This window comes from Bombus flavifrons, chromosome 12 (genome assembly GCF_040668555.2).
Source record: "Bombus flavifrons isolate JBK064 chromosome 12, iyBomFlav1_principal, whole genome shotgun sequence".
Taxonomy (NCBI): domain Eukaryota; kingdom Metazoa; phylum Arthropoda; class Insecta; order Hymenoptera; family Apidae; genus Bombus; species Bombus flavifrons.
In genome coordinates this window covers 10,025,358-10,035,896 of record NC_138453.1, presented here as the reverse complement: position 1 = coordinate 10,035,896, position 10,539 = coordinate 10,025,358, and the positions used below count along the sequence as shown (strand labels likewise).

Below are 10,539 nucleotides of genomic sequence, written 5' to 3'. Positions count from 1 at the left end.
GGAAGAAAAGTCGAGATCGACAACCACTGGATCTTGGAACGATGCACACGTGTGGTCAGTTTAATAAGAGACTGCATATCGCATTACGTAGCCGTATAGCGACGTGTCCTGGATACGCTTGATTGTCGTATTCTCTTCCAACCGAGTTCATGCAAAATTCAATGCGATATCCGAAACAGCGTAAAAATGGATTGCATTTCGTGCAGCGGGCGATCGAATCGAATGGACCACGAACAATCGTATCGTTGCCACGGTTCTCCTTCCTGCTGGTCTATTAAATTTTGCGCAACCCACGTTTCGTGGTGTTTATCGAGGTCGAATCCAGCAGCGTTCCAAGCGTGGGCCATAACCTGCCACAATTCGATCGTAATTTTACGACAAAGCGGCCAAACAATTCGATAGAATTCGACAAAAGGACAAACTCCGAAAAGATCGACGTTTCGTTCTACGAATGCAACGGTTGCTCTTTGCAAAATTAATTCGAACGATTCTTTGCGTCTACTTTACACGCTTTCTTGATTAAAGTGCTCTTTCGTAGCTGGTACGAAACGTTTGCTATTTGTTTCCAAGTTAACGTCGTTGTATTATAGATTTTTCGTAATACCGCGATGAATATTCAAAGAACGCATAGTGTTTCATGGAAAAATGTATTTGAAGTGGTTAAACGAAAAATAATTGATATTCTATTTATATTCTATACCTACTTATACCTATTTATATTCTCGCCACTGTAGATCGCGACGATTCTACCTACCAAGTTGTCTACCTACTCCACTGATCGACCTACGGCTGCGATAGATATTTACGTGTGACTGTTCCGCCTTAAGCCTGTCTGAATTTAACTAGAGTATTCAGGTTGCGCAAACATTTTTCCACTAATGACGGAGAGTAATGCGTTACCGGCAAATCTCTAAGCTCTCTAGAAATATAATAATATCAGGTCAGCCTGGAAATTGCCCTGCTTCTGAATAAAATTAAAGGATAGGAACGTCCAGTTTGAAAGAAGTCATGCTTCATTAAAATAGATAGCTTGAAACTGTGGAATCTCGAAGAATGATCCAATACGTTCAAATTCCAATTTCTTATCGAGATCGTTATCGTTATGCTTTATTTGCTTATTGTTAGCTGTATTTTCGAATAAGTCGTGTACGTTCTACGCAAGCACATACGTAGGTTCGAGCGCGGAAAACAGAATAAGAGTAAGAGTAATGTTTATCGTAGAACGTAGGGAAAAGAGAGGGGAAGAACGAGCAAAAGTACTGTTACTCGGACAAAGGCTACCCACGTTTATGGTCAGCTTGCTATAAAAGCGGCTGCTTCGCGCACACCCAGTTCTTCCTGCAGTTTATTGCTATTGGAAACGGTTCAAGAAATCTCGTTGCCGTGTAATGCGTTTACAGAATGACGCTTCATTTTTCCTTATCTCCTTACGTTCTCGCGCAACGCGACGTTTCTCGCGGAAACCGTTACTAAGGTTCACGCAATGTACACATATCCTGACATTTTCTCATTCTGTCTATATACTTTCGATTTTAAGATTCCGCTGAATTTTATTGGCAAAACCCAGTAACACACTCCAACACCGTGTTTCGTTTATCTTGTTTCGTTTATCTATTGTTTAATCCTTTGATAGCACCGTAGGATAACACGAAGAGTTTAGAACGAACGATTTAAAAGCTAGTCGTTTCTTTATCATCACGATTTTATGTATCTTCGATATCAAATATAGAAGATATAATAATTTCTGCTTCCTATAGGAAATAAATATGTATCGGTAATTACGCTACGTGTGGCGAGATTTAACGCTAGAACAATCTGTTCGGATGGAAAACGAACGAAGCATCCTGTATAGAAGGAACTTTTTAACGATTTACTTCGTTCGTTGAAGAATAGTTGAGAGATTCGAGTTAGTCATGGTTCAGAGAATTCTAGCGGAACTTGTAGTATAATAGATTAACACGCTGCAACGTGTGGACAATGCATGCGTGATCATGCTCTTCCGATTGCATTGTGGCAATCCCGTGGAATTATCGGAGATGCAAAGAGGCGAATCTGTAATTTATGAATTCGCCGATGAGGTCTGGGTCAATTGAAAATTGCGCTATTACTTCTACCTCCCTTTATCCTTGATCTCGTGTACCAATCGCGATCCATGAACGATACCTTTATTTTTGGCCACCATAGGTTCGAACAAGCAGAGATTCTCAGACTTGCACGAGATCGACCATAAAACTTTTTCCCCGAGGTTCGTGTTCTCGCGTTGCTATACATAGGATAGGCCTGAAACTTTTTTCTCAAACCATCCCACCTTTGCTCGTCGTCCTCCTACTCCTTCATCTTCTCTACCTTGCCAAACTACATGGCGGCAGGCGAACAAAGAGAATCTTGAAAGAAGAATCTCGTGTTCGAGAAGGTAGAAGAGTCGGTCGATATCTTTTTCGCACGGGTGGTACCGAACCTTTCAACAGGCCGGGATAATCTCGTAAAACGATAATTCACTAAATAACGATACCGTCGGTTTATTAAAAATTGCCAATCTTTGAGATATCAGTAAAAACTAATTCTAAAAGTAAACTACCCGTTACGTATTATGGGATGGGAGTGCCACGGTCGTATAATAAAATTAACGACAAGAATCTTGCAATCTACAAGAGTATAGCTGCATGCATACACAGTTTCTGATGCGAGCTAATTGAATTCGATCGAAGTAACGAAGCTACAGACGGACAAAACTCGACGCTAAAAACGTTAACCCAGATCGATGATCACGCGTCAATGCACTAGGCTGTACCTTACCTTGCTAACAGAAACACGACGAAGTCTTCGATGAACGACATACATACGTGTCCTTTCGACTACAAGCCGTGTCAAATAAAATGTTACACCCGCATATGGGACACGGATCTCGCGTTACATGTCGGCCACACCGCAAGGTCATCGATAGATAGGATCTAACGTAGAAATGTGGCTAATGACGAAGCAGTTCGACCACTCTAAAACTCTTCTTTTTTCTTACGAGAGGAAGATAGTTAAGATAATTTTTAATCATTTTTGTTGGTTTTTTGCTTCTATATTCGATTAAGGGGGATAAAGCGTTGTCAATGTTTCTGGCCACAAATCGCTAGATCCGGTATTTAATACGAATGTCTGGCATTCCTTCGCGCGTATCCAGCGAATCTTCTTCTACCCACCATAGACAGAATCAAAGGGACGAAACCGCGATACAACGGCAGCAACAACGGGCGGCCAATAAGTAACGATAGAGCATTAACTTGCCTCGACAGTGGCGGTGCACCATAATACACGTCGGGTGTATACAGCGCTTGAGCAACACCTACAAATAGAAGTCGTAGAACAAGCTAGGGCCCTGTTGCACGCTACTTTATGACTACCAGGACACAGAGTTCGCGGGCATTACTTTCGAACCATTAGCTTGCGCACACTAAGCTTTGCCCCGTCTATACTCGATACCAATTTGTATTCGTAGCTCGAGAAGGGAAATTATTTTCTCGTTTGCAAGAATATTCGGATAACGTTCGATACTACGAGAGATCGTCGACTAACTGCCCGAAATTACAGGGAAATCGATCGATTCTGACAGAGGGTAAGTCGAATATCTTTGTTCAAGATGGTGAAAAAATGTTTATATTTATCGGGTATTTGCAACTAATTATATCGTTAGAGCAAGCTAACATATTTCATTCGCAAGCCTTCCGCTCGAAATTCCTCTGTTCACTGACGCATAACGCGCGCAGTGATTTGCATATTTGAAAGTGAACGAGTGATTTTCGCCCCAAGGGAACGTGACACAAAGATACAGACAACTTCGAAGCTGCATTACGTCAGTTCCTTCGAGGTATCCGAGACTTTTCGCAAAATGACGTGAACTTGTTCGTTTTAAAAACCTTGCCAGATTTTCTATCGTACGTTGAACATAAACCTGCATGCATAATACATCCGCTCAGAAGCATTAGAACACATGGTTTCATAGAACACGCGATAATTGATTCAAGGAAACCATTAATCGATTGACTTTATAGCGAAGACGTACAAGATAACGCTCCGAGAATTTGCAAAAATTATTTGCAAGAGTAATAAAAGACACACGGCTTCGAGATCCAACGAATCATTGGGTAAAGATGATCAGACCGATACTCTATTACGGCATCACCCTGGTGTTACACGGGATGAACTCGAGCCACGTGTCTACAGAACCTTACGTTACATCCCTAAATCCTGATACGAAGTATTTGCTGACTGGTCGCCGTTGTAATTTTACTCGGGACATCGCGTTTCATGTTTGTATAATGCAACGATCAAACGAGTAATCAATGGTAATGCGACGTTAGCTTCTCATACGCTGTGTACAAGTAGCGCGATAAACAAACAAGCGAATCTACGTTCTACCACGTGCCATCGATCCACAAAGTAAGCCATTGATAAATCAGCAGCTGCGATTAGCATAGCAATTATTTTGACACTCCCGCGTGGTTAAAAAAATTGTTAGGAGAGAAGACAGGCAGCGCAGCATCGATCGAAGAGCGATTTACCGGGAAACACGATCCGTGGTAACGCGTTACCAGGGCGTATAGAAGCGCATCCTCGATTTTCAATTTTGCCAGCAGGCAAAGACTTAAGATACCACCAAATAAACCAGTCAACGTCTCGACAGCAGCGTATACCACCGACAACAGTGCATACCACCGCGTGGCGGGTACCTAACAAGCGCGAGTCTTCGAGCCAAGGTAACACGAGAGGGCCACCAGCGTCGCGAGAGTCTCCGGTTTCGAATTTGTCTAAAGTAATTAAAACCCTACACGAGGCTTTGCCGCACGTTATACCTGCAAATCGACGTTCTTCACGAGGGTGGTTGTTCTTTTCGCCAACACCACCCCGAGAGATTTTAAAACGACCATCGCGCGCTGCTCACCTTCTCCTAACCTGAGTTATAGAAAGGGCAACGTTATACACGTATCGTCCGTTTCGTAACGTTAGAACTTGGAAAAAGGAAGGATTAGGAAATTTATCGCTTTTCTGCGGAGGGAAGGAAAACAGCTGCCTTTTTCTCGTGTTCGTGGCGCGAGTACATCGATGCAGGGTAAACAGAAGAAATGAGAGAAGAAAATAAATGGCCACCTGTTTAGCAAGCTACCTTGGTCACCCAGCTGGGGATACGTGATGTCACGCGTTGTGTCTCACCGTTACCCCGAGAATTGTATGCAGAGGAGGAATTCGATTGTCTCCAAATTGAGGAGCACTTATCTCGGCACGTGACTCCGCGTCGACGAGAGACAAACGCTTCGTCTTTTTCTCCAGAGTGTTGTCCCTTCTTTGAACAATCGGCGGTATAATAAAACGTTTTTCAGGCTATCGATGTTGCCGCGAAGAATAGAGATGTTACAGGTAGAACAGAGATACACGCGAGCACGGAATTTATACGTGTTGCGAGGAGATCGTGATACGATACAGTCCCTGGTCATCTTTTACCCTTTTGATGAAGCTGCGGGTGTGATCGAGTGCTAATAGTACAGTATACGTACATACGCGCGCTATTTCATCGACTAATGCAAATTCCTAATTCATCGACTCACGAATCGGATATCCTTTCTGAGAGAAGAGGCTATCAAGGTTCGTCAAACCCATAGTCGCGTCTCCACGTGGATGGCACGCCCTGAACCATGTCTGGCATAACACGAACCGGCGTTCTTGGAAGAAAAGACGAGGGACAAAAGCGAGCCGCGCCATAAATAATGCTACGAATCCACTGTTACGAGAGAGACGTTCGTTCGTTTGTTTTTGCGATCACGTACGCGTTTAATTGAATTTTGAACCGGATAGAGAACATTCTGTGCATTATGTAGCCATAATTTCCTACGGGGAAATAACTCGTACCCATGAAAAAGTGAAAAAAGTTAATGTCCGATGTTAATGTTCTCAGTCATGGTCGTTTTAATTGAATAGCACGCGTATACCGATGAAAAGACAGAGTGGGATACGTTCGCGTGGGCGTGGATACCGCGATTATCGAAGACACCCTTGGTGGATGAAGACGTCAGGACTTGACGGGCTTACAATGGAGTATAAATTACCGATGTTAGGAAACGATGATGACGGTGGTAGCGCAAACTCTTATCGTAGACTGTACACTGTACGCTCGTATGCGTTTAAAGGTATATGCACCGACGATAAACGTCACTGGAACCTAGGCTTTTATCAAGCATAGGTGAGGAGCGATTTAAGTACCGCAGGGATGCGCAACACGCTCATACACGGCTTCGAAGATCATCGCGACTTCCTGGAACGCCTACGAACCGTTCGACCTCCGAAGACGAGCCACGATCAAAGAGGTCATCACGGTATCGAGTCTCGACCTTCGTGCCCGACCTTTCGGTCCTTCGAGGACAATGAATTCACGGTTGTATCGTAAATCCTTGCCGATCCACCAAAGTCTTGAAATAATCTCACCAACGAGGGGAAAATTTGACGTTTCATTGAGCCACGTACCCATCATCGAAAGTTATATATTTTTCGATAACCGAAAGACACGAATGTTCGAAGCGTACGATCTCGCGCGTGGTTTTGCAATAAATCGTAAACGACTCACCGTTTCACACGACGTTGCTTAAAGCGTAGGCAGCTCTGGTGTGGCAATATGGCGCCGTGCCCGGCCGTCCTTCCGTCCCACCTGAACATATAAAATAGGCAATGCGGTTAATTAACGAGCATTACGTTAGGTGCCAATCTGCATAATTAGCGGCCTGCGCGCTCCACCGAGTGCATTTGTCATTTGTATCGTATTTTATCGTATCATAATGTTTACGTCGTGTTTTAAAGGAATGCCGTGAGTTGAATCCGTAAAGAATTATATTCCACCACTTGCACGCATTTATCCTATTTAAATGGGGCATTTCTAACGCGTAAATTTATAGTTTCGTGCTTTCGATCTTGTATACAAAGGCTATACCATTTCTCAAGATATATTTCTACGGCATGTTATCTTTTCGATCTGAAATGCTACCCGAGCGGAAGGAACGCATTGCTGTAATTGTTGTAGAAAGTGAATCACACGAATCACTCGAATCACGAGATTCTATGTAGAAAGAGAGCAAAGAAAAGACAGGAAAAGACACCGACCCCCTTAAGCGAGATTCCTACTGGTTACTACCTTACGTCTACCTGTTATTGCGGCTACAGAGCTGCATTCCAGCTGAATCTAAATGCCTCTGTCACGGCTCGCAATAACCGTAATGGCAGGAACACGATGTTCCTGCTTCTGGGTGAGCGTGTTCCGCGGCTGCGTCACTTTGGACACACAAATGAGTACCTTTCCGCGTATCCCGCGTCCCAAAACTTCACCCTCCACGAATCACGTCTACCATCGTCTGAAATCGTGGAGGGTGGAATGCGGAACGGATGATTATTTTGCGCGTGAACTTTTCGCGTCTGGCCATTAACTTCTTCCGCGATAACGAGAAATATGTCTTAGAATTATCTACCGAAAAGAAACGACTTCCCGACATTGGCAAGCCGTGTCGTTGATATCGAGACGATCATAATGATAAATCAAGGCTCGACCGTTTCGAGATATCGATGATAAAAGTCGGAACCGAGCACGATCGCGACTCACGTTTATGCTTCGGCAAACCCGTAACGTAGTTTCGTTCGCTGATAATAAGAACGTTCCTCGAGTTAATCAGCCTCGTATAAGGTCCAGGTTATCCTGCATGGTGTGCACAATGCCTCGGACGAGTTGGCGCATCCGTCGTAAGTGGATCTCTACCCGATGGGTCTTACGTGACAACAACGTTTAGATGGTTGCCGCGCGATAAGCCGGAGAAAACTAGATCTTCGACTATAATAAAGGTGGCTTGAAATCGCAGGCCCATCAAGACGAATCTCGCCAGCAAACGAGAATCGCAATAAAGAATCATCAATGAGAAAGCTGACGAACCACGTAAAATCTGATCGCCATATTGAGAAAATCTTTTTGCACTGTATCGAATAGAAATTAAATATTCTTTTACAAGAGTGTATAAGAAAAGGAAGAAAGCAAAAATATTTTTGTCACGGAGCCATTAGTCTTTGATACGTTCGATATGCCCTTTTGCTCGATCATCGAATGAAAAGTGAATCGAAATTGAAATATTGCCGCGCCTAACGTGCATATCATCTAGAAGGTGGTAGGAATTAAGTTAGATTCGTAGAAACGCGATTAGCCAGAAATGCTAATCGGCTCGGTCTTAAGAGGAAGAATCGCGTGTTGCGCCATGCGAAAATTAGAAAGGCACATGCACTACCAATTGCGATCGTGCCTCTGTTCTCGGTCGTGAGTTTTCTACATACATAACGCGACGTCTTGCTGTTTACTTCGTTGTGTAAGTTGTTCGCGTCCAACGATTCCTTAATTACGGCAATTATGTTATCGAATCGAATAGAAAATCGAAGGTAGAACGATCACAAACGAGCTATATACGAATACAAAAGATAGGACGCGTGTTATCAAGTTTTAATGGCAAAAGGAAGCTTCGAATCGTCCTTTATCCGGCGAATAATGCGGTTTCGGTATCGCGCGACACTATACGTTTCTCCTTTTTCTCTGTACGGACGAAGCAGACTGCATGTACTTTCTTCGGCCTCGATCCCCTTGCGGGAACCTCGCTTACGTATCGCTTTCGCAATCGTTATTAGACGTTGTTGCGCAAGCAAGAGCGCTCTGTCCTATATGAAATATCGCCCGCATTCAATCTCAGCCGCGGATACGTTGTAATTAGCGTGCAAGACACTGCGTGGAAGCAGAGCCTCTAACGTACCGTGAATACGCGATATCGCGGCTCGCAGGACACGAGTGTCTGCAAAAATCCAGATGCCATTTCAGATAGGTGCTAGGAGATTCGCCACGGCGTTACACCGCTGCAACTTTACGGCAAGCTCACGACATACCAATCTTCGCCTTGGTCTGCCTCCAGTTATTCATCCGTGGCTGGCTTTTACATCGTATTAACGCTCCTCCTATAATAAGTCATGCGGCTGCTTATCGGCGCAACGATAGAAACCAAAACAGTGTTAACGATTTTCCTATTCGAAGATTCACGGATCGACGCGCCGATAAATCTTTCGATACAAATGCGTAATACATTGCGAAAAGGTAATTGCAGCATGAAAAGGTATCGAGAAATGATCTAATCGTTCGCTAACAGCAGATGTGCTGACAGATGGTCGGACTAAGGCCGTTCTGAAACACGCGCGCTACTACTCGCCTCGGGTCGGTATAATCAAGAGACTATAAACTAACTCGGTTAAATCTCTCCCCTTTATTTTTCACGTCACGGTAAACCTATTACTCTACAAGGATGTCCCGTAATCTATACATCCTGTTCTTCGTTTAATACTAATACCTCCCAGTCGCACTTATATTTGCGTACAGTAGAACAGTATCGACTTCTTACCGATCGCTGTCAATGTTCGACCACGTCCAACTTCCGTTGTTTTCAAAGACCTATCTTTATCGAGTTGCAGCTCACGTCTCGTTACGTCAGTCCTTTAACTCGACGACGAAACGTAGCATTGCCGGATTCCATGGAAAAACCTAACCCAACTGTTGCTACGCCAAACGCGCGTGTGTTATCTTTAATCTTCCATGACCGAGCGACGTGTGCTTCATCGAGAGTCAACGCGTACGCGTTCAGTGCCAACTCAATTAACGCGATTGCGACAACGATAAATCGTTTAACTTCTTTCCTACCTCTCCCTCTTTCTGCCTTCTACAGGCGTGTGGTTCGAATTAAGAAAATTGCCGGTATAATAGGAGACACGAACAAAGGAACTCGAAAATCCCTTTACAACGTCGGTTCATTGGCTAGAATCCATTAGAAAGCAACTAAAGAGTTTCTCCTATTATGAAATCTATTCACATTCGTTTCATGAATTACACCGTGTCCGTAGCGTTCGGAACAATCCGATTAAGTAAGTGCGACAATATTACGAACAAAGAGACGCGAGCTTAAATATAGCTATTTAGCAGCCGGGCTAAGTTTATCTTTATTGAGGTTTACGCTGGTCCCCGTCGACCTCGTTACTGCACGAAGTAAATTACTCGTGTCTCTAACAAACATCATCCTTTATCGCCATTTTTTATAATCGCAGTCCTCGGACCGCTTTTATCGTTAACAATTACCTTGTTTATGAGCGGGAATAAAAAGACCATAATTATTAACGATAAGTTTGGTTTTATACCAAATCCTGCATAGGTGTGCTTCTTGTATTTAAATATATCTTTGTAATCTGCTTTCACCGAACGGGTCACGCTGTATCTGTGTTTGCACGCGTGTACGTAAATGTAAGTAAGTTGCATGCGATTACGCGAAGAAACACGTAAGATGGTACGTACACAGCGGCAAATGACGATTACTCCAACAGGATCGCGTGCTCCAGTAAGCTAACACGTTGCATTAGAGCTGCTGCCTGCTCGGCTATCAACGCGTTACATACTTTGCACAAATACGCGATCGAATCATTTAGAGTTATTTACCGACTGATCGC

At 43.7% G+C, this 10,539-nt stretch overlaps 1 long non-coding RNA gene across 1 annotated transcript in view; it reads right to left on the bottom strand.

Moving 5' to 3' along the window:
• Positions 1-6,604: 6,604 nt before the first annotated feature.
• LOC138185680 (uncharacterized) overlaps positions 6,605-10,539 on the bottom strand; it is a 35,179-nt gene continuing 31,244 nt past the window's right edge. Inside the window, exon 3 of the long non-coding RNA XR_011174699.1 lies at positions 6,605-6,685. This is a non-coding gene — a long non-coding RNA (uncharacterized LOC138185680). The remainder of the gene's footprint in view (positions 6,686-10,539) is intronic.